The following is a 26,094-nucleotide window of genomic DNA, read 5'->3' as shown; positions in this document are numbered from 1 at the left end:
ACTTAGATGCAGTATATGAAAAGAGTTGTGAATCACGCCACGAAACTGGAAGAGTTCATTTCCGAATGGTAATCACCGCTGTTTTTCTTACACGTAAATACAAGTTTATTCTCAGTAACAAAACAAGAAGAATCAGCACGCAGAATAATTATCCGAGAACCCGCTCCTATGAGAACTTTTAAAACAGCCAGTACCGTCCCTCATTTTCCAGCAGATCTTCCTGGAATGATTCTAATTGACCCGTGTTTCATCGAGGTAACAAACATACTGTTGAACTACCTCCTTCTCTTATATCGTGAATGTTTATATGGTACGTAACTTGTTCTGCACTTACGGCACTTCTTTGAACGAAAACTCTCTTCTTAACATGGAACCAACGTATTTTAAAATTCTTTACTTTGACAAAGCGCTTACTGTTGAAGCCAATTCTCTGATATATAACTGCAGCACGTATTTGTGATGTTGGTCATTCATCATTCACATGGAGCACTTTAAAACATGGTTTTTAAAACCACCCATTTGTGTTACAGGTTTCTTGCGATTTCGAAGCTTGCCAGGCGACATCAAACGCACTTTTCTACAGTTCCTACAGCTCTTACACTTTCATTTACAATTCTCTTGCCGACATCACATTGTTCTTGAGCCCGTTCTTGTGTCCTCAGATGTCAACAGTAGGAGACCTGCTTTCAGACTCACTTTGAAAAATTTATAAATGCGGTAAATAATCCCCCTCGCCTGTTTGTGAGCATGTCACGTTTATTGCCGTCACCCGGCTTTTGCTAATCTCAGTTAAACATGTACAGATACACATTCACAGTTATACTGATACAAGAAAAAGAAACAAAAAAAAACAGAAATACAGCTTAATGAATAAGACGGTTGTCGCGAAGTACGGTGACAGTGCAGAATGTAGGAGCGAGATTCTCGCTATCTAGCTGTAACTCGCAGCAAGCCGCCCGAAAAGAGAATGAATGTTATTGGCTTCCAATGGCTGGGTGGCTAGTGGAGGGGGATGTGCAGAACGGCTGTAAATTGGACCCCTTCCTACATGACGTGGATTTTAGTAAGAGGGCTGCAAAACACGTCAGTTTCATCAAATTATTACAAAGCGAAAGAAAAGTTATACGTTAATTGCTTGGACAGATACCGGCCAGGCAGATATAGCTGCTTCACAGGTTTCCACAGAATTTTACTAACTGTGCTAGCTGAAATTACAGAACTCAACTTCGAGCGTTAGAATGACTTGCCTCTCCGCAGAAATTTCTAAGTTACTCTTAATCTCTTGTCGACTGCAACTGCCTCTCTCATTAACGTAATTTGCTTCTATATTTTATATAATAACAGCGATAATAACTTGAAGTACGATTCAGGGCTCATCAGAAAACAATTTGTGAAATCTTTCAGGTCAATGTTTCTGACTTCAGTCGCTACGTTAACATGTGACCATTCGCTCCTTGTTTTCAATCATTCTCGGACCTATTTCGTCTTTTTCTGTTGCTTGCTATCTATAGCTTTCCTTTGGGGTTTCGACATTTTAACCTTGTAAAATCGCTTTGTCAGCTGACAATTTTTGTTAGTGTTATTGATAGTGTGAGATCACTTCAATATATCGAAGGTCTGACAAACGAGAATCGTCAGTAAATACTGAACGTGAGCAGGCCCCTTAAGTCGACTATTCGACAGATGTCACATACGACTGCTTTGCTCTCGTAACATCAAATTTCTACTCATTCTGAAATCGCCACAAATAAATGTCCAGTCCACCTATATATGTCCATCTTTCAAACTCTTCATATACTTCAAACTTGTGCGTTATACCTCATGCAAATACTACCAAATGGAGTGTGGAGGTGATGTCAGTAGATTAATCAATAACCAATGAAAAGTTACCAAATTTCTTTGAGCAAGTTTTTAAGTTGTCCTTTATAAATGCCGACATTGCATTAATTCTTCTACGCACAGTCATCCATTTTTCTCAAGATGTTAATTGATTCTGCACGAATCTTTTTAGTAGCTAACTGAAAACAATTTTTGACTACTTATTCTTCTGCAAATGGCCGCAACTTTTTACTATAAGACGAGATATTTCAAAATCGTTTCTGTTGCAGTTTCTGAGTCTTTAGCAGGTTTTCTGAACATCGCTTGCTGAGATGCCAGTTCTCATTTCAAGGTAGACGTAGTTGTTCTGACAATTCAGAAAATGTAGAATGCAAACTTTCGTAGTGTCTCTTACGTTGTATTCCATTGGGATGGCTACAACACATTTGCAAATAATGCAGACAACATAATTCAGCGATGTATTTTTCGGATCAACTATCTTGAAACTGCCGCTTCTCGTTCTGTAATTTGCACTTTGTAGCACGACAGTCTGTTGTAAAGGGAAGACATTTCATTCAATCACGAACACCCGACCGCGGGCACACAGACTGGATCATATTCGTGTTGACCATGGAGGTAGAATAAGGGGAGATGGCGCTACAGACTTACGCTGTAAGTTGTTTTGAAACCAGTGGGCGGGGCCTGCCGCCATCTTGGATCCCCCAAAACATTAGCAGACGAGTGTTTACAATTGCTTCTTGTTCGTTATTTCTGTCTTGTGCACTGGATATTTATTCTATATAGTAAATGTTATACTGTTTTAGTGAACAACACAGTATAAGGAACGCAACTTCATACGTTTTTCTGGTCTTAAATGCGTATTCGATACAGTACTACGACACGAAAATATGACGCTTTCTGGTCTCACTACTGTAATTCCTTTTTGTTTATACACTTCGAATAACCGAGAAGAGAAGTATGTGCTATGAAAAGCGTGCTTTCTTAACCAATTTCTATTCACTTTCATTGTGTTTGTGTCGATAATTGATAAAGCCAGAACTTCAAAAGCAATGATTGATAGTTTAGAGGTACCGATTTGTATTCGTTGCATTTTCAAGTCAAATGCAAATTTTAAATTTTTTATCAAAACACTTCACAACTACACGGAATCAAACCACCAGAAGCGAATGTTTTGGGGTAGGTAACATGGCGGATCTTCACTTGGGTTGGCTTCAAGTTTGTGACGTCATGACAACTCCTCTTATTATTACCTCCATGGTGTTGACAGCCGAATTCAGCTTGTCAGGAGCACGTGGAGGGCCAGTTTCACGCTCCACAGATGGGGTTGTCTTTGGACTTCCACACCGGCCGCTAAGGCGACCGCCTGACCGAGAGAATGCTTCCGTTGGGCAGCACAATAGCTGGTTTTTTCTCATGGCTGCATTTCCGGTCCAGTGCAAAATAAAGGCTTACCCTGAAATTGAAAAAAAAAAAAAAAATATTGAACCGTATGTATCAGTGAAGAACCAGTAGGCGCATTTGAATCGGAAAAGATTGTAGATTACTCCTGTGAACACTCGCCTTCGATATCCGCATTAGTTTATAAGTTACTGTTAAGTTAAATGTTGCAAGTAATTCCTGAACAGTAAAAGTGAATATCTTGGCAATGTATTATCCGACTGCATCAAACGAGGTGTCTACAGATACATCTCATTGAACTGTATCGGATTGTCATAGTAGATTTACTCAAATTATTCACTTATTTAAATGAGAGGCCGAAAAGTGGATCTTGCACAATTAGAAACAGCTTTTCTTGCTGAGTAAATAGAGAAACATTAAAAGTAGCGGCGGTACCCTAACTTTAGATAAGCCAGCTGGTGTGGCCGTGCGGTTCTAGGTGCTCCAGTCTGGATCCGCGTGACCGATATGGTCGCAGGTTCGAATCCTGCCTCGGGCATGGATGTGTGTGATGTCCTTAGGTTAGTTAGGTTTAAGTAGTTCTAAGTTCTAGGGGACTGATGACCACAAATGTTAAGTCCCCTAGTGCTCAGAGCCATTTGAGCCTAACTTTAGATATATAGGAAATTATGTAATGTAAAGTTTAAATTTTTGTCAATACTGCCACTTGTAAATCTGAAAACGGAGAAAAACCATAGAAATTATTGTTTATAAATAAAGTATTGCAGATAAAACTGATAACAGCATAATGTTTCTCAGAAAATTTCCTTTTGATTTGATGTATCATATGTGTATAGAAGGTTAACATTAAGAATTTCAGCATTTTTCACGTGTACTAGTTTAACTGACTTCAGTGGTGCTTGACTGAGGTTTTCTGGGTGAACAGCGGCATTTTGGTGTAAAGTCTAGGTTCAGACGCCGTTGGAGGCGGTCAAGCTATGTTAGTCTGTTATGAGAAAGTTTTATCTGATCAGCGGTGAAATCGCCGCTAGTTCGCGTGTAAGAATTACTCAGAGCTCCTACTTTCGGACATAGACATTTTTCGGCATCTGATGAAATTGTTGCTTTCGGGAAATTGTTACTTTCCGGGTTGCGTGTGAAACAAGCCGGACTTATAAGGCTTCAATGTGTAGCATTGTGGAATTTATAGTTTGATATACTACGAAACTTTATCAGGTTTCTAAAGATAACTCGCGCAACTAATCGTGGTTTATTCAAACGCCTCCAAGATCTTAATAAACTCGGGCAGGTTCTGAAGTTAATTTATTGCGTGACTGTGACTTTCGATTTTTCTGTGTTCTTGTTGGAAATAAATTCGATTTTGTGAAACTTCAAAAAATACGCGTGTGCATACCTGATTTTTGCATAGCAAATCTTACCTGCATTTATATTAGGGACTTTTGTGGAATATTGAGTACATTCCCACGAATGTGAGTTGGTGCCCCATAGACGAAACGTAGCAAAACTCGTAAGTCCAACCACATTTACGGGGGCCCACTGAAGAGTTTGAGCTGTGTCATGTGTGGGTAAATCTTTTTGTGCAGTGGCACATGGGTAAGGTCTTATGGGACCAAACCGCTGAGGTCATGGTCCCTAAGCCTACACGCTGCGTAATCTAACTTAAACTAAATTAGGCTATAGACAACACACACACCCATGCCCGAGGCAGGACTTGAACCTCCGACGTGGGGAGCCGCACAGACCGAGAAAAGACGTCGCGGCGGCGGCGCATGGGGACTCCTACCTGGTGCTGAACTTGTGAACCGTTTAGAACTTTGGTTTCCGGCGAGTTGACGAGAGAGATTGTATTTTATTTCATCATCCACATCACACGCACATTCCCATACAACCCATACGGTCGCAACTTCCCATTTAATTTTAAATCTTCTGCAAGTGGGGCAGTGAATCTTCACTAAAACGCTTATGAAGAGAAAGCCAAAAATACACGTACTCTAACAAACGATTATTGTGTAAAAACTTTGTACAGAATTAGTGAGCGATGACCGTGAGGTAAAAACTTACAGCTTCAAAGAAATACATACACCGTTAGTAGTACCTAGCCACCGGCAAGGTTCATATACCTGAAGATGTCGGACAGTTGCTCGGAGGAAATATTGTGGAATTTGTACAACGTCATCCGGCGGCAAACCCGCGAAAACTTTGGTTCAAATGGCTCTGAGCACTATGGGACTCAACTGCTGAGGTCATTAGTCCCCTAGAACTTAGAACTAGTTAAACCTAACTAACCTAAGGACATCACAAACATCCATACCCGAGGCAGGATTCGAACCTGCGACCGTAGCGGTCTTGCGGTTCCAGGCTGCAGCGCCTTTAAACGCACGGCCACTTCGGCCGGCCCCGCGAAAACTGTTTACAACATATCCGCCGGGAAAACTTGAAGAGTCACAAATACATATGACAGTTGCTTATCTTTTTCGCAAAAAATTCGAAACACTAGTGAGTAGGGCGATGAAGCTCTGTGACGCAAGGTATTGTATATAATGTAGGGTACATAAAACACTAACAACTAAATAATGTCGTTCCCTGCTGGCCCACGTGCAGCTCTTGTTGTGGCTGCACTGTTGTGCAAGTGCGCAAGTTCAAAAATGAAGTGCCGTGAAACAAGTTATTATTCCGGATTCGGATCCCACTGCTCCAACACCCGCTACACTGGCGTGGTTCAAAAGAACCATTTCCCATAAGAGCCCGACCTCTTCTTTCCGGGAGGGAATGAAACATGAGTAAAACAATTTTACAAGAATGAACGGTGACGGGCGGACCGCCACTTCAATGAACGGTGACGGGCGGACCGCCACTTTCTTCAGAGGTTGAAGCATCTCCATACACCGCAATCCACCGTACGATGCATGGCGGAGGCTACCTTGTGCCGCTGCTAGTCATTTCCTTTCCCTTTCCATGGCCGACCGCGTGCGGTACGCGGTCTGTGTGTCCCTGATTTATTCCGTCCGAAGAGATACTTCTAGATATTTTATGTTTTCGACAAGTACAGCGACTGTTCACTGATAAGGAAATCGAACGATATTGAATAATTTTGCTTGTTTACGCACATTACGTTTTATTTTGGCGTCAGCAGCCATTGGACGTGGCACTTCTCGATTCGCGCGATGCTTACAAGTTGGCAGAACCGACCTTGCGCATGCGCACTAGCAAGTTCGTTGCCCATGTCACAAACGTGCATCGCGTCGGTCCACAGCTGAGTAGCGGCTTTGGCGTCGCAGTAGGTGTGAGCGTTTGGTGCAAGTCGATCTGTCCGTTACGGAGGTAAGTACCGTAAGTAAAAGCATAATATGACAATGCGTATCTTTTATTTCTTATGCCGTGCAGAACTCTGCGTATTGAATTTAGAGCGAAAGATCAGTTCGAGGTTTTTATACTTGCTGAAAAAGTAATTCCGCGATGATCGCGGATGCTAAACAACATACCGCACTCACGACAATAACTGCTGAAATTAGGAATTGATATGTTTCTGTCTACTATAATACATTTATTTCAAGGTTGCATTGGAGTTTCCTGAAAGTTATATCGGTGTGATTTATAGCGGATTTCTTTTGACTTCGGAGGCTAGGTACATCTACATACATACTCGGTAAGCTACCATTTGATGCATGGCGGGGGTACCATGTGCCACTGCTAGTCAATTTTTTTCCTGTTCCACTCGCAATTCGACCGAGAGGTAAAGGACTGTTTGAATGCATTTGTGCGAGACCCGATTTCCTTGTCTACACGGTCCCTGCGCAGGCTATACGTTTGTGGCAGTAGGATCGTTCTGCATCTGTCATAAATGCCTTTTCTCTAATCGTTCGCTTAGCATTTCGCGAAAAGGACGTCTGCTTCCCTTCAGGAATTCCCACACGAGTTCGCCGAGTGTTTCCCTAATACTCGCGTGTTGATCATTCCTACTGCTTACAAATCTAGCAACACGCTTCTGAATTACTTTGATGTTTTCCTGCAATACCACCAGGTGGGAATCCCAAACACTCAAGCTGTAGTCAAGAGGGGGACTTAATAGACAAGTTACGCTGCCCTAGAATTCTCACAATAAACCGAAGTCGGCCATTCGCCTTCAGCATATACAGCTAGACGCAACTAAACAATGTTAAGTGCAAGGGCAGAAGGTACATCTTATTGCACCAGTTATCAGGGCTTCTAGCCATTCCATTCACGTATGGAGAGCGGTGAGGACTTCAAATGCCCATGTGCGAGCTGCAATTAATCTAATCTTATCTTCACGATCTGTACCGGGCCGATACCTGGGGTGTTGTGGTACATTATATAAAGCTTGCTCTTGAAACTTTGTGTGTAGGCTTTTTTGGGATAGTTTACGTCCATCTTCAAGAGTCTACCAGTTCAGTTTCTTCAGCATGTCTGAGACATTCTCTCACAGGCCAAACAAAGGCGTGACAATTCGCAGTGCGTTTTTCTGCACGCCTTCAGTATCCTCTGTTAGTTGTATTTGGTATGGGTCCCAAACATTTGAGCAATATTCTGGAATGGTTCGTACAAATGTAAGCAATCTTCTCTGTAGACTAGTTGCACTTTCCCAGTACTCCACCAGTAAACCAAAAAGTACCATCTGCTTTACCCACAAGTGAGCCTATTTGATCATTGCATTTCATATTACTACAAAGTGTAGCACCATTTATTTGTATGAATTGACCGACTCCAACTGTGAGCCACTGATACAGTGTTATAGTCATAGAATACTACGTTTTTTTTGTTTTGTGAAGTATAGAGTTTCACATTTCTGAACATTTAAAGCAAGCTGCCAATCTTTACATCACTCTGAAATCTTGACAATACCTGACTGAATATTTTTGCAGCTTCCTTGAGACAGTACAGTACTTCATTTTAGATAACCGCATCATCCGCGTAAAATATTGTCTACAGGATCGCTAAGTACAACATAAGCAACAAGGATTTTAACTTACTATTCTGAGTATCTCCGCAAATATACTTCTACATCTGTCGACGACTCTCCATCCAAAATAACATGGTGCGTTCTCCCTTAAAATAAAAATAAATAAATAAAAACAGGCCAATCCAGTCACAATTTTCGCTTGAGACCCTTGAGACCTTCAAGCGTCATGTTTTTGATAAGAAGCATAGACGAGGTAGTCAAATGCGTTTCAGAAATTGAGAAATACTGCACATACCTGACCACATTGGTCCATGCCTTTCAGTTTGTCGTGTGAGAAAAGTGCAAATTGCCTTACACATGATCAGTGCTTTCAGAACCATGCTGGTTGGCATCGAGAGGGTCATTCTTCTCGAAATACCTTATTAGAATGATTTAGTTTGAGCTCTTAATACGCTGACCGAAAACATCGGAACATCAAAAAATAATTAATGTAGAATAGTGAAGTTCTGTGAATTCTGTCTGGTAATAAAGAGGGATCCAGAAAAATGTAGACATTTTTTGATAGTCATCAACAAACAAAATGACATATCGCTCCAATTTTGCATAGTAGCGTAGTCCATAGTTTTCTTAACAGATCTTGGCATGCGTTTTCCTGCAGATGACAGTGCAACAATGATCCTGAAAAATGTAGACATTTTTTGATAGTCAACAAACAAAATGACATATCGTTCCAATTTTGCATAGTAGCGTAGTCCATAGTTTTCTTAACAGATCTTGGCATGCGTTTTCCTGCAGATGACAGTGCAAGATGAATAAAGTAAGAACATCGTTTAAGCAACGAAAGGCCGTAATGAAGTGGTGCTGGATGTACGAAAGCATGATGGAGGTACAACGGCAATGGCGTAATGTGTACTGAACTCATCCACCGACTCGTAGAATAATTTATAGTGTTCTGAATAAATTTGAAGTCGACGGTACTGTTTAAGATGTGCGTAAGGAAGGTCTGGTCAACCAAAAACATCAACAACTCCAGCTTCCAGCGCTGTTGTGTTGCAAGGTTTTACTAGGTTACCTCAAACATCTTTGAAGCAGGGGGCACGGGGTAAGCCGATCAAGCGAACGATGAATTGTGAAGGCAGCAAAGTGAGAAATGTACGTTCCAAGATCACTGTACGCTGTGAACGAGGATGACCCGGATCGAAGGCTGGAGTACTGCGAGTGGTTTGAAGGCATCCTTTGCGAGGATAAACGGTTTGCAGGGATGGTCATCTGGTCTGAAGAGGCGCAATTCAAACTGAGCCGTTCTTGAAACCACCATAACTGCGTGTCCTGGGCCCCTGAAAATCCTCACGTTCACATGGACAAATATGTTACTCTACCGGTTGTTAACGTTTGGTGTGGTTTGTCATCATGCTGTTTGAATCGTCCATTCTTCTTTGAAGGAACGGTAACTGGTGAGGTGTCTCTTCATACGCTGAAAACACTGATTTTACGTGCCATCGGAGAGGCGTCTCGGAAAGAATTTACCTACAAAAAGATGGTGCTCCGTCTCACTACCGCAGAGATGTCAGAACCCACTTGGGTGAAAAGCTACCTGCATGATGGATAGGTGTAATAGCAGCTGTTGAGTACCCACCACAATCTCCAGATCTTACGACTCTTGACGTCTACCTGCGAGGATCTTGAAAAACGAAGTTTGTCAATAGATACAAGTTACGCTGAACGATCTACGAGATACCATCGAGGCGTTCTGTGCAGCTACCATACTGACAACACTCACAGACGTAGTTCGGTCAACAGTTCAGCATCATCGACGTTATTAGGCTGCTAATAGAGGCCACTTTGAACCTTCCCCCCATACAAGAATTATAACGGTGTTTCATTTTGTTTCATTAATACTATCAAAGAATGTCTACATTTTTCTGGACCTCTCTGTGTATTAAAGTGATTAACACTGTGAGATCATCGGTTAGTGTTAGCGCGAGATGAGTCATTGCAAATGTGAACTACTGGTACGCCGGCCGGAGTGGCCGAGCGGTTCTAGGCGCTACAGTCTGGAACCGCGCGACTGCTACGGTCGCAGGTTCGAATCCTGCCTCAGGCATGGATGTGTGTGATGTCCTTCTGTTGGTTAGGTTTATGTAGTTCTAAGTTCTAGGGGACTATTGACCTCAGAAGTTAAGTCCCATAGTGCTCAGAGCCATTTGAACCATTTTGAACTACTGGTGCATTAACGACGGGTGTAGCTGCCAGAATGTTGAAGGCAAGGATGCAAACGTGTATGCATTGTGTTGTACAGGTGCAAGATATCAGTTTGTAGGATAGAGAACATGCCTGTTGCACTTGGTCGTTCAGTACAGGGATGGTTAATACTGTTTATGGATGACGCTGGTGTTGTAATCTGATGACATGTGCTCCACTGGAGACAAACCTGGTGGTCGATCAGGATAAGGAAATATGTCGAGACGCTGTAGAGTATGTTGGGTTACAACAGCGGTATATGGGCGAGCGTTATCCTGTTGGGCAAAAAACCCCTGGAATGCTGTTCATGAATGGCAGCACAACAAGTGGAATCACCAGACTGATGTACGGAGCTACAGTCACGGTTAGTGGAATAACCACGAGAGTGCTCCCGTTGTCACACGATAAATCAGTTACACGATAAATCAGTCTAATCTGTTGTTGTTGTTGTGGTCTTCAGTCCTGAGACTGGTTTGATGCAGCTCTCCATACTAATCTATCCTGTGCAAGCTCCTTCATCTCCCAGTACCTACTGCAACCTACATCCTTCTGAATCTGCTTAGTGTATTCATCTATTGGCCTCCCTCTACGATTTTTACCCCCCACGCTGCCCTCCAATGCTAAATTTGTGATCCCTTGATGCCTCAGGACATGTCCTACCAACCGATCCTTTCTTCTAGTCAAGTTGTGCCACAAATTTCTCTTCTCCCCAATCCTATTCAATACCTCCTCATTAGTTATGTGATCTACCCACCTAATCTTCAACATTCTTCTGTAGCACCACATTTCGAAAGCTTCTATTCTCTTCTTGTCCAAACTATTTATTGTCCATGTTTCACTTCCATACATGGCTACACTCCATACAAATACTTCCAGAAACGACTTCCTGACACTTAAATCTATACTCGATGTTAATGAATTTCTCTTCTTCAGAAATGCTTTCCTTGCCATTGCCAGTCTACATTTTATATCCTCTCTACTTCGACCATCATCAGTTATTTTGCTCCCCAAATAGCAAAACTCCTTTACTACTTTAAGTGTCTCATTTCCTAATCTAATTCCCTCAGCATCACCCTACTTAATTCGACTACATTCAATTATCCTTGTTTTGCTTTTGTTGATGTTCATCTTATATCCTCCTTTCAAGACACTGTCCATTCCGTTCAACTGCTCTTCCAAGTCCTTTGCTGTCTCTGATAGAATTTCAATGTCATCGGCGAACCTCAAAGTTTTTATTTCTTCTCCCTGGATTTTAATACATAATCCAAATTTTTCTTTTGTTTCCTTTACTGCTTGCTCAATATACGGATTGAATAACATCGGGGAGAGGCTACAACCCTGTCTCACTCCCTTCCCAACCACTGCTTCCCTTTCATGTCCCCCGACTCTTATCACTGCCATCTGTTTTCTGTACAAATTGTAAATAGCCTTTCGCTCCCTGTATTTTACCCCTGCCACATTTAGAATTTGAAATAGAGTATTCCAGTCAACATCAAAAGCTTTCTCTAAGTCTACAAATGCTAGAAACGTAGGTTTGCCTTTCCTTAATCTTTCTTCTAAGATAAGTCTTAAGGTCAGTATTGCCTCACGTGTTCCAACATTTCTACGGAATTCAAACTGATCTTCCCCGAGGTCGGCTTCCACCAGTTTTTTCACTCGTCTGTAAATAATTCGTGTTAGTATTTTGCAGCTGTGACTTATTAAACTGATAGTTCGGTAATTTTTACATCTGTCAACACCTGCTTTGTTTGGGATTGGAATTATTATATTCTTCTTGGAGTCTGAGGGTATTTCCCCTGTCTCGTACATCTTGCTCAGCAGATGGTAGAGTTTTGTCAGGACTGGCTTTCCCAAGGCCGTCAGAAGTTCTAATGGAATGTTGTCTACTCCCGTGGCCTTGTTTCGACTCAGGTCTTTCAGTGCTCTGTCAAACTCTTCACGCAGTATCGTATCTCCCATTTCATCTTCATCTACTAAAAGTCGTAAATTCAACTAAATACCTAGGTATTACAATTACGAACAACTTAAATTGGAAAGAACACATAGAAAATGTCGTGGGGAAGACTAACCAAAGGCTGCGTTTTATTTGCAGCACACTTAGAAAATGTAACAGACCTACTAAGGAGACTGCCTACACTACGCTTGTCCGTCCTCTGTTAGAATACTGCTGCGCGGTGTGGGATCCTTACCAGGTAGGACTGACGGAGTACATCAAAAAAGTTCAATGAAAGTCAGCACGTTTTGTATTATCGCGAAATATGGGAGAGAGTGTCACAGAAATGATACAGGATTTGGGCTGGAAATCATTAAAATAAAGGCGTTTTTCGTTGCGACGGAATCTTCTCACGAAATTCCAATCACCAACTTTCTTCTCCGAATGCGAAAATATTTGACACCGACCTACATAGGGCGGAACGATCACCACCATAAAATAAGGGAAATCAGAGCTCTTACGGAAAGATATAGGTGTTCAGACTTTCCGCTCGCTGTTACCAGATTGAAATAATAGAGAATTGTGAAGGTGGTTCGATGAACCCTCTGCCAGGCACTTAAATGTGATTTGCAGGGTATCGATGTAGATGTCATACGAGATCGCACCCCAGACCATAATTCCAGGTGTAGATCCAACGTGTCTAGCACGCAGACGGGTTGGATGTAGGTCCTCGACTGGCCTCCTCCTAACCAACGCACTGCCATCACTGGCACAGAGACAGAACCAGCTTTCATCAGAAAACACAACAGACCGCCACCCTGCCCTCCAATGAGCTCTCGTTCGACACCTCTGATGTCGCAAATGGCGGTGGTTTGGGCTCAGTGGAATGTGTGCTAAAGGAAAACTGGCTCGGAGCTTTCCTTGAAGTAACCTACACTACTGGCCATTAAAATTGCTACACCAAGAAGAAATGCAGAGGATAAACGGGTATTCATTGGACAAATATATTATACTAGAACTGACATGTGATTACATTTTTACGCAATTTGGTTGCATAGATCCTGAGAAATCAGTACCCAGAACAACCACCTCTGGCCGTGATATCGGCCTTGATACGCCTGGGGATTGAGTCAAACAGAGCTTGGATGGCGTGTACAGGTACAGCTGCCAATGCAGCTTCAACACGATACCACAGTTTATCAAGAGTAGTGACTGGCGGATTGTGACGAGCCAGTTGCTCGGCCACCATTGACCAGACGTTTTCAATTGGTGAGAGATCTGGAGAATGTGCTGGCCAGGGCACCAGTCGAACATTTTCTGTATCCAGAAAGGCCCGTACAGGACCTGCAACATGCGGTCGTGCATTGTCCTGCTGAAATGTAGGATTTCGCAGGGATCGAATGAAGGGTAGAGCCAAGGTTCGTAACACATCTGAAATGTAACGTCCACTGTTCAAAGTGCCGTCAATGCGAACAAAAGGTGACCGAGACGTGTAACCAATGGCACCCCATATCATCACGCCAGGTGATACGCCATTATGGAGATGACGAAAACATGCTTCCAATGTGCGTTCACCGCGATGTCGCCAATCACGGATGCGACCATCATGATGCTGTAAACAGAACCTGGACTCACCCGAAAAAATGACATTTTGCCATTCGTGCACCCAGATTCGTCCTTGAGTACACCATCGCAGAGGCTCCTCCTGTCAGTGATGCAGCGTCAAGGGTGACCACAGCCACGGTCTCCGAGCTGATAGTCTATGCTGCTGCAAACGTCGTCGAACTGTTCGTGCAGATGGTTGTTGTCTTCGAAACGTCCCCATATGTTGACTCAGGGATCGAGACGTAGCTGCACGATCCGTTACGGCCATGCGGATAAGATGCCTGTCATCTCGACTGCTAGTGATACGAGGCCGTTGGGATCCAGCACGGCGTTCCGTATTACCCTCCTGAACCCACCGATTCCATATTCTGCTAACAGTCATTGGATCTCGACCAACGCGAGCAGCAATGTCGCGATACGATAAACCGCAATCGCGATAGGCTACAATCCGACTTTTAAAAAGTCGGAAACGTGATGGTATGCCTTTCTCCTCCTTACACGAGGCATCACAACGTTTCACCAGGCAACGCCGGTCAGCTTCTGTTTGTGTATGAGAAATCGGTTGGAAACTTTCCTCATGTCAGCACGTTGTAGGTGTCGCCACCGGCACCAGCCATGTGTAAATACTCTGAAAAGCTATTCATTTGCATATCAGAGCGTCTTCTTCCTGTCAGTTAAATTTCGCGTCTGTAGCACCTCTTCTTCGTGGTGTAGCAGTTTTAATGGCCAGTAGTGTATTTGTAACAGTTCGTTGTGTCACTGTAGTGCCAACTGCTTCTCAGATTGCCGCTGCAGATGCAGAACAATGCTCCAGAGCCATTCGCCAAACGCGATGGTCTTCCCTGTCGGTAGTGCCATGTGGCCGTTCGGAGCCCGGCCTTCTTGCGACCGTACATTCTCGTGACCACCACTGCCAGCAGTCATGGACAGTGGCTACATTGCTGCCAAATCTTTCTGTAATATCGCAGAAGGGACATCCAGGTTCTCGTAGCCCTACTCAGTGAGGTGTTGTTAATGGCTTCTTCGTCGTCTTGAAAGCATTCTCTACTAACATCAACTCACCACATCAGCTCTCAAGGTAACTAACACTCACGACCCTTACAGCGTGTATTTAAAGTAAACCTAATTTACATCCTCGTAGTTGTGCTGCTTGCACCAGTCTTAAGCAACTGGCGCGAAATTATAATATTGTCTTTCAGATGTAGAAACACGCCTACCTACTTTCGTTAATGTCGCACAACTTCTTGGTGTTGTGCTGTTTTTCCGTCAACGTATGTCCCAAAATTCTACAAGAAATGGATGTCAAGGATATGGGATGCAAGTTTTGCGGATCAATTCTGCTACCATTCACGTAGAAGGGTGTGACCTTATACAACTACAGTGCACAGTTTTTTTTTCGAGGGAGCTTCGATAGATTATAATTAAAATAAGGGCTAACTCAGCCACAGATTCAGTTTAGAATCTGATAGGGAATTAGGTCCTAGAGATTTGTTCAGTTTTAAGGATTTCGCCTCTTTCTCAACACCACTGACTCTAATATCTGTTTTACCCATCTCTTAAATGGTACGAGATTTAAACTGGAGCAATACTACTGTGTTTTTCGTTGTAAAGGAACATCTGAAAACCGAGTTAACCATGTCTGCTTCTGCTTTGCTGCTCTGAGTTTCAGTTCCTGTCTCGTCCAAGACACACTAGCTTTGGTGCCACTAACAGCTTTTACACATGACCAAAATTTCTTTGGATTCTGCGAGAAATTTTTCAACAGTAATCTGTTGCGGTAGTAAATTTATATCTCTATCATGAGAGGGGTTCCGAACTATCTGTTCAAGGTAGTTATCAGAGAAAACATTTAGTAATGTTTCACAGTATGTCTTGTCACACCCACCATTAACAGAACTGTAACTATCCCAGTTGATTGATGGATGATTAAAGTCCCCTCCGATTGATTGGGGAGCTTACGTACAAGCGAACTGAGGTATCCATCAAAGTTTTCAGTTACATCAGGAGGTGAGTGCGGTGGTCGATAGAAGAATCCAATTACAATTTTTACAATTTTACGGCCAGACCTAGCACTGAGTCTTGACCAAACAATCTCACAGCAACTTCAATCTCTTTCTCTATGGATTGGAGTTTCTTGTCTACTGCCACAAATACACCGACTCAGTACCCCATTAGTCTGTCTTTCCTATTTACACTTAAATTTTCCTCTGACCGACGTTATGTGCTCGATCCATTTCAAGTCCCTTTGCAACTTTTCGCTTGGATATTAAATCGACGTGAATATGACAAACATCACACCACTAATAGTGTATTCAGACATTGCTTGATCGTTTTTCTTGTTCATCTACGTTAATTTACATTTAATCACATTTATAGCAAGCAGCCATTGATAAAACCAAATAGATATTCCATCCAAGTCACCTAAAGACAATACTTTTCCGTACACTACAACGCCATGAGCAGTCAGTCACTGATATCAAAAAACTTTTCTGCATAAATTTTCACATTATTCGAACTGCACCATGTAAAATTACAGTATTATATTTTGTTGGCGAAGGAGTTTAGTGGGTGTGCAAATCAGCGGAGTACTCGTAGAAGGATGCTCCTTCGTGCTGCTCGAAACGTACTAACGATAAGTGGGTGACCATTATTTTGCTTGAAATGCAGGTGTTCATATTATACCAGGAGAAAACATGAGATAGATTCCTATAAGGTGACTGATACTTTTAATATTTAAAACACAGAACGAGGCAATCATTACTGGTTCACAAGGAAGTGAATTTCATAACTGAGCTTCACTAATGAAATGAAATGAAATGTCGTGTGGCTAGGGCCTCCCGTCGGGTAGACCGTTCGCCTGGTGCAGGTCTTTCGATTTGACGCCACTTCGGCGACCTGCGCGTCGATGGAGATGAAATGATGATGATTAGGACAACACAACACCCAGTCCCTGAGCGGAGAAAATCTCCGACCCAGTCGGGAATCGAACCCGGGCCCTTAGGATTGACCGTCTGTCACGCTGACCACTCAGGTACCGGGGGCGGACAGCTTCACTAATGCCAGTCATTGTTCCATTTGTCCCACTAGACGAAAGAAGCTTTGAAATGGTAGTGACAGTAGATAGTGATAGTGGTAATAGACAGCGGTCGGTCGAAGTGGGATGACTGTGAAAGCTTTTAGTTTAGAAGCGTGGAAGACTACTTCTGTAATCTGGCTGACATTGGTTGTTCTGTAGAACAGCACTTCTACATGTGTGCATCTTTCTTCATTGGTTCTGGCATCTTCCTCAAGCAGATCCTGTGTTGTGTATAACTTCCTTTTTCCACCATTGGCAATAGTGTAACATGGCTGACATACCTCTCGGATCCTTTTCAGTTATTTGATGGAACTATTGCCTTTCTTATCAATATCTACCATTAGAAGTGTCTTACGTGCTTGTATAGCTAAACACCTTGTGAGATTTGCGCAGCAGATTCCCGACCATAGATCTGGTACATCGATCAGACTCCGTGGTTTTTAAGCGGTTTTCCACGCTCGTATAGACGAAATCTGGACTGGTCCCCTATTTCCGACTCAGAAAATACGATAAACAGTTAACTACAATAGCACACAGAATAAAGTTTACGAGATTTGTATAGATATAGCCCTCTCGACTTCCCTGACTTAGGTTAACTGTTGACGGTGGCGATAGGTTGTGCATAAGGCCACAAAATTACATTAAAATAACAAATTTGTGAAATTATGAAAAATAGGAGACCGTGTACCACGAAATGAACGCTAGGAAAGAGAGAGAATTGAATCACATTGTTGAAGCAACAATTACCGCCCATCTTCTTGTTTTCCTTAACCTTGGCCTTCGCTGTCAGACTTGCCTTGCGTGATGAATTTTTGCTAATTTGCTCCATCCCTCTTGACCATACGTCTAAGCAATTGAAGACACTTTTTATGGATGCATGAAAATAAATGTTTTACGGTGTTTTGTCTTTGGACCATGTGCATATTAGTTCTGCTTCCATCTCTGGGTCACTCGCAGTATTCTTCACCGAGGCCCATGTTGAAGGCATCAATGCTGTTTTTGTCATTTACCTCAGCGGTCCAGATTTAGAAGATTCCAAATTTATTATTTTGTTCCGTTTTTATTTTCGTTTCTTCTGTGTATACCTTTACGAGCAAGGAACGATGTCGCTAGTGGTTAATACAAGTACTCGTGTATAGGAGGAGTGAGTTCCATTCACCTCCCTGTCTTCCGAATTTAGGTTTTTTGTAAGTCACCTCAGGAAAACGCCAAAATGCTACTTTAAAACAGTGTGCTAGCGACTTACTTTCCCAATCTTTGTCTAAATTAGCTTGCGCTCTGCCTTACGACTTCGATGCGACGGGCTGTTTAGCTGTAGCTCTCCTTCATGGTACAGTAGCCACAGACCGATGGGATAGAGACGTTGGGCAATGTGTTGGATGTGAATGATTCACGAAGGATTGTTGGAGTACAATGTCTCATCGACATCATTGTTGATGGGGCGTAGCTTAGTAGCAAGATGAAATCATCTGTGGCCTTGGTGAAGACACCGTTCTGTTATTCACTTTAAGAGATTTGGAGTAGCCCCTTAAAACTTAAAGCCGGCCGTTGTGGCCGAGCGGTTCTAGGTGCTTCAGTCTGGAACCGCGCGACCGCTACGGTCGCAGGTTCGAATCCTGCCTCGGGCATGGATGTGTGTGATGTCCTTAGGTTAGTTAGGTTTAAGTAGTTCTAAGTTCTGGGGGACAGATGACCTCAGATGTTAAGTCCCATAGTGCTCAGAGCCATTTGAACCCATTTAAAACTTAAATATGGATGCACAAGTAGGTATTTGAATTCCTCCTCACTAGAATACGGATCTGTGGACCTCCCCAATAGGTTAAAACTACACCTATATCTACATCGATACTCCACAGTCCACCTTACGGCTCGTGGCAGAGGGTATCGCGTACCACTACCAGTCATTTCCTTCCCAGTTCCATTCGTAAATAGAACGAGGGAGAAACGACTTTCTACTTGCCTCTATATGGGCCCTTACTTCTCGTATATTATATTTGTGGTCCTTAAACGAAATATATGTTGGAGGCAACAGAATCGTTCTGCAGTGAACTTCAAATGCCAGTTCTTTAAATTTTCTCTATTGGTTTCCTCGTAAAGAATGTCGCCTTCCCTCATGGGATTCCCATTTGAGTTCCCGTAGCATCTCTGTAGTACTTGCATGTTGTTCGAACATACCAGTAACAAATCTAACAGTCGACCTCTGAATTCCTTCGATGTCTTCATTCAATCAGACCTGGCACTGATCTCCAACACTCGAGCAGTACTCACATGACCTACACTTTCCCAGAATTCTCACAATAAACCGAAGTCGACCATTCACCTTTCCTACTGCAATCCTCACATTCTCGTTCCATTTCATATCGCTTTGCAACGTTACGTTCAGATACTTAAACGACGTGGCTGTGTCAAGCAGGACACGACTAATGCTGTATCCGCCCATTAACTAAAAGTTCTCTTCATTTAAAGTTATCTGCCGTTCATCACACCAACAAGAAATTTTGTCTAAGTCATCTGGTATCGTCCACGGTCACTGAACAACGACGCCCTGTTGCACATCACAGGATCATATGCAGACAATTACATATTGCTGCGCGCCCGTCATATCATTTAAATATACAAAGAATAACAGCGGTCCTATCACAGTTCCCTGGGGCACTCCTGACGATACCCATGTCTCTGATGAAGATATTCTGTCGAGGACAACATACTGGGTTTTACAACTTACGAAGTCTTCGAGCCAATCAAATATCTGTGAACGTATTCGATATGCCCATACCTTCCTTAACAGCCTCCAATGGGACACCATTTTAAAAGCTTTCAATAATTCTAGAAACATGGAAACTGCCTGTTGCCCTTCATCCATAGTTCGCATTGCATCATGTGAGAAAAGGTGGGCTGGCAAGCATGTTCTAACTGACTGAGCAATCCAGGCACACCCTATGACGATTCTAAGGTGTAATCTGCCAATACCTCTCTCTTATTTTCAATGTTTCACAGGCTCTCTCATGAACTTTGTTAGATTAGCACCAATGGTAGAAAACCACTCGCATGCTGCCCCACCACACAGACAGATGTATCAGCTCAGTGTTAGTCTGAAGAAATAGCATGTAGTGGCCATTGGCTAGTAGCATCTATAAAATCTCGAAACTGTTACACGGTTTGTCTCATAGCTGAAAACGACAGATCGCTCGAGATACTAAAACCCTCTAGTACCGTACGGCAGAGCGGTGACTTTCTTCCTCCTGGATCCTGAACATAAATAAATGTAACATCTTGCACATAGATAGAAAGAGAAATCCACTACTGTACATCTACGCTATTGATGACAAATTTCTGGAAGTAGTATACAGGGTGTTACAAAAAGGTACGGCCAAACTTTCAGGAAACATTCCCCACACACAAAGAAAGAAAATATGTTATGTGGACATGTGTCCGGAAACGCTTACTTTCCATGTTAGAGCTCATTTTATTACTTCTCTTCAAATGACATAATCATGGAATGGAAACACAGCAACAGAACGTATCAGCGTGACTTCAAACACTTTTGTTACAGGAAATTTCAAAATGTCCTCCGTTAGCGAGGATACATGCATCCACCCTCTGTCGCTTGAAATCCCTGATGCGCTGATGCAGCCCTGGAGAATGGCGTATTGTATCACAGCCGTCCACAATACGACCACGAAGAGTCTCTGCATTTGGTACCGGGGTTGCGTAGACAAGAGCTTTCAAATGCCCCCATAAATGAAAGTCAAGAGGGTTGAGGTCAGGAGAGCGTGGAGGCCATTGAATTGGTCCGCCTCTACCAATCCATCGGTCACCGAATCTGTTGTTGAGAAGCGTACGAACACTTCGACTGAAATGTGCAGGAGCTCCATCGTGCATGAACCACATGTTGTGTCGTACTTGTAAAGGCACATGTTCTAGCAGCACAGCTAGAGTATCCCATATGAAATCATGATAACGTGCGCCATTGGGCGTAGGTGGAAGAACATGGGGCCCAATCAAGACATCACCAGCAATGCCTGCCCAAACGTTCACAGAAAATCTGTGTTGATGACGTGATTGCACAATTGCGAGCGGATTCTCGTCAGCCCACACATGTTGATTGTGAAAATTTACCATTTGATCACGTTAGAATGAAGCCTCATCCGTAAAGAGAACATTTGCACTGAAATTAGGATTGACAAATTGTTGGCTGAACCATTCGCAGAAGTGTACCCGTGGAGGCCAATCAGCTGCTGATAGTGCCTGCACACGCTGTACATGGTACGGAAACAACTGGTTCTCCCGTAGCACTCTCCATACAGTGACGTAGTCAACGTTACCTTGTACAGCAGCAACTTCTCTGACGCTGACATTAGGGTTATCGTCAACTGCACGAAGAATTGCCTCGTCCATTGCAGGTGTCCTCGTCGTTCTAGGTCTTCCCCAGTCGCGAGTTATAGGCTGCAATGTTCCGTGCTCCCTAAGACGCCGATCAATTGCTTCGAACGTCTTCCTGTCGGTACACCATCGTTCTGGAAATATGTCTCGATACAAACGTACCGCGCCACGGCTATTGCCTCGTGCTAATCCATACATCAATTGGGCATCTGCCAACTCCGCATTTGTAAACATTGCACTGACTGCAAAACCACGTTCGTGATGAACACTAACCTGTTGATGCTACGTACTGATGTACTTGATGCTAGTACTGTAGAGCAATGAGTCGCATGTCAACACAAGCACCGAAGTCAACATTACCTTCCTTCAATTGGGCCAACTGGCGGTGAATCGAGGAAGTACGAAACTAAAATGAGCTCCATGGAAATTAAGCGTTTCCGGACACATGTCCACATAACATCTTTTCTTAATTTGTGTGTGAGGAATGTTTCCTGAAAGTTTGGCCGTACCTTTTTGTAACACCCTGTATATCGTAAAATATCAAAGAGTAACTATGCAGAGAGACCTTAAGTGGAATGGCCACACAAAACAAATAGTAGGAAAGCAGATGCCAGACTGAAATACACAGGAAGAATCTTAAGGAAATGTAACTCATCCACGAAAGAAGTGACTTGCAAGGCGCTTATTCGACCGATTCTTGAGTACTGTTCATCGGTCTGGGGCCCTTACCAGGTAGGACTGTCAGAAGAGAAAAAGAAGATCCAGCAAACAGCGGCGTGTTCCGTCACGGGTTCTTTAAGTCGGCGCGAGACCGTTACAAAGCTGCCCAACAAATTCCAGTGGCAGACACTACAAGGGAGGCATTGTACATCAGAGAGAGAACACTTTCAGGAAAGAGTCGGATAACGTATTATTTCCTTCCCATACATCTCGCGAAATGATCACGATAGCAAAATTTGAGAAATTAGAGTTCATGCAGAGGTTTTCCGACAATAGTTCTTCCCATGTGCCATTCGCGAGTAGAACAGAGAAGGGCAGATCAGTTAGTGGTACCAGAAGCATTCTCCGCCACACACCGTCAGGTGGCTTACGGAGTATTCGTGTGGATGTAGAAAATGGTTCCAATCATCTTTTGATGATCTCATCTTCTGCAGCAACTCACACGACTGCCCGGTTAGAAAACGAATAATTGTTCTCCACTGAATGAGCTGTAGCAGAAGCAGTCGCAGCAAACGATTGTAAAGGGTGCATCAAAAGTTCTCTATTGCTAACTTAACTGAGCTATTAAATGATAAATAGTCTTCCAATGAATAGTGCGATGTACAGGGTGTATATGAAGTCCGGGAACACTTACCATTATTTATTGCACAAGAACCAAACATTGTACAGATATCATACATATGTCATTTTGAAGAGAAACCCTGAAAGTTTTATTTCATGTGTACCGCCACAGCGTAGTTTGGTAATTTGCTGACAGTCAGCGCTAGTCGCAAACATGGCGAGTTCAGGCGTGGAGCGAGCTTTCTGTGTATTGGAGTTTGACAAAAACGAGCGTGCTACAGCAATTCAACGGCTGTTTAGAACCAAGTACGGTAAGAAGCCACCAACAAGGAAGGCCATTTACGACTGGCACAACAACTTCGTTACGACGAGTTGCTTGTCCCGGTAAAGAGAAGCGAACGTCCCAGAGGGAGTGAAGTGAATGTGGAATGTGAAGTGCATATGAGAGACGTTAATAAGGAGTCAAAAGAAATCACATACCGAATGTTTGTAAAAAAAAAAAAAAAAAAAAAACTTTTAAGTGTTTCTCTTCAAAATTCAATATGTATTACATCTGTACAATGTTTAGATCTTGTGCAATAAATAGTTGAAAGTGTTCCCAGACTTTATGTGCATCCTGTATTGTATATACGTAGTCTGAAGTTACAATTTCGACATTGACACGCAAACACATTCACTCTTAGTAGCCAGCTTACGATATTTAACTGGAGTTGTTACCGGAAAGTTTAGGAACAGATGTTCTGTGTTTTCGAATGCTCGCAATTCGGTCACTTAGAATGTTCAGTTCTCAGATACTGCGTGCACAATACGCAAGGTTCAGTTTGCACAGAAAATCCGGAATTCGCACTTCTCTATCACTCTTGCGCAATTACTTTATGGCACTCCACAGTCAAGTCTAACTCACAACTGTAAGTACGTATCAGAGTTCCTGGTACACGAGTATGAACATTATGACGCCTGAGCTCCGAATGAATTCTAGACTCCGCAAAGCATTTCTCTAGCCTAAAAAATACCCTCGAATCTTCTGTCTTCTGATTTGTGAAGAACTTAATATCCAGTCAACTATCAGCATATGTTTCATGCTTTTCCATTACCATGAACTGGCGAATTATACATCACAAATTTTCTCTGAGCGTATGACTCATTGACTCTGTACACCTACAGTTCTCATGCTACCACATAGACCGTTAATAAATGTAACAATATTCATTTATCATATTACTTCGCATTCACACCTTCATTCAAACTAATAACTAAACATATTAAATAAGCAATAATTAATAAGAGATATTATATTAGCAGAAGATAACACACAGTTTCCAAAAAGACATTGATTTGACAGTTTATGAGTTCAATGCCTGTATGATCCTGACATCTCTCAACTGTAGCTGGAACTATTAGCAGCTGCTGGACCACAAGTGCACATCTGTCTATAGAAAGGTACCAGAACTGCTCTCATTAAAAAACGGTCACAACGCCCATATAGTACTAGGGACAGAAAGTTGGCTGAAACCAGACGTAAACAGTAATGAAATCCTAAACTCAGATTGGAATGTATACCGCAGAGACAGGCTGGACAGTGAAGGGGGAGGCGTGTTCATAGCGATAAGAAGTGCAATAGTATAGAAGGAAATTGACGGAGATCCGAAATGTGAAATAATTTGGGTGAAGGTCACGGTTAAAGCAGGCTCAGACGTGGTAATTGGATGTCTCTATAGGCCCCCTAGCTCATCAGCTGTTGTGGCTGAGCACCTGAAGGATAATTTGGAAAATATTTCGAGTAGATTTCCCCACCATGTTATAGTTCTGGGTGGAGATTTTAATTTGCCGGATATTGACTGGGAGACTCAAACGTTCATAACGGGTGGCAGGGACAAAGAATCCAGTGAAATTTTTTAAGTGCTTTATCTGAAAACTACCTAGAGCAGTTAAACAGAGAAACGACTCGTGGCGATAACATATTAGACCTTCTGGTGACAAACAGACCCGAACTATTTGAAACAGTTAACGCAGAACAGGGAATCAACGATCATAAAGCGGTTACTGCATCGATGGTTTCAGCCGTAAATAGAAATATTAAAAAAGGTAGGAAGATTTTTCTGTTTAGCAAAAGTGACAACAAGCAGATTACAGAGTACCTGACGGCTCAACACAAAAGTTTTGTCTCAAATACAGATAGCGTTGAGCATCAGTGGACAAAGTTCAAAACCATCGTACAATATGAGTTAGATGAATATGTGCCAAGCAAGATCGGAAGAGATGGAAAAGAGCCACCGTGGCACAACAACTGAGTTAGGAAACTGCTGCGGAAGCAAAGGGAACTTCACAGCAAACATAAACATAAACATAGCCAGTGCCTTGCAGACAAACAAAAATTACGCGAAGCGAAATGTAGTGTGAGGAGGGCTATGCGAGAGGCGTTCAATGAATTCAAAAGTAAAGTTCTATGTACTGACTTGACAGAAAATCCTAAGAAATTTTGGTCTTATATCAAAGCGGTAGGTGGATCAAAACAAAAAGTCCAGACACTCTGTGACCAAATTGGTACTGAAACAGAGGATGACAGACTAAAGGCCGAAATACTAAATTTCTTTTTCCAAAGCTGTTTCACAGAGGAAGACTGCACTGTAGTTTCTTCTCTAGATTGTCGCACAGATGACAAAATGGTAGATATCGAAATAGACGACATAGGGATAGAGAAACAATTAAAATCGCTCAAAAGAGGAAAGGCCGCTGGACCTGATGGGATACCAGTTCGATTTTACACAGAGTACGCGAAGGAACTTGCCCTCCTACTTGCAGCGGTGTACCGTAGGTCTCTAGAAGAGCGTAGCGTTCCAAAGATTGGAAAAGGGCACAGGTCATCCCCGTTTTCAAGAAGGGACGTCGAAGAGATGTGCAGAACTATAGACCTATATCTCTAACGTCGATCAGTTGTAGAATTTTGGAACATGTATTATGTTCGAGTATAGTGACTTTTCTGGAGACTAGAAATCTACTCTGTAGGAATCAGCGTGGGTTTCGAAAAAGACGGACGTGTGAAACCCAGATCGTGCTATTCGTCCACCTGACTCAGAGGGCCATAGACACGGGTTCACAGGTAGATGCCGTGTTTCTTGACTTCCGCAAGGCGTTCGATACAGTTCCCCACAGTCGTTTAATGAACAAAGTAAGAGCATATGGACTATCAGACCAATTGTGTGATTGGATTGAAGAGTTCCTAGATAACAGAACGCAGCATCTCATTCTCAATGGAGAGAAGTCTTCCGAAGTAAGAGTGATTTCAGGTGTGCCACAGGGGAGTGTCATAGGGCCGTTGCTATTCACAATATACATAAATGACCTTGTGGAAGACATCGGAAGTTCACTGAGGCTTTTTGCGGATGATGCTGTGGTGTATCGAGAGGTTGTAACAATGGA

General features: G+C 42.7%; 1 protein-coding gene across 2 annotated transcripts in view; it reads left to right on the top strand.

Annotated features, from left to right (window-relative positions):
* The first annotated feature begins 6,449 nt into the window (after positions 1–6,449).
* LOC126458056 (probable multidrug resistance-associated protein lethal(2)03659) overlaps positions 6,450–26,094 on the top strand; it is a 475,280-nt gene continuing 455,635 nt past the window's right edge. For both annotated transcript variants that reach the window (XR_007585566.1, XM_050094853.1), the window contains exon 1: positions 6,450–6,558. The gene's annotated coding sequence lies outside the window, so the exon portion shown is untranslated. The remainder of the gene's footprint in view (positions 6,559–26,094) is intronic.

Source organism: Schistocerca serialis, chromosome 2 (genome assembly GCF_023864345.2).
Source record: "Schistocerca serialis cubense isolate TAMUIC-IGC-003099 chromosome 2, iqSchSeri2.2, whole genome shotgun sequence".
Lineage (NCBI taxonomy): Eukaryota > Metazoa > Arthropoda > Insecta > Orthoptera > Acrididae > Schistocerca > Schistocerca serialis.
The sequence above is the reverse complement of the archived record's forward strand: the minus strand, read 5'-3'. Positions and strand labels throughout refer to the sequence as shown.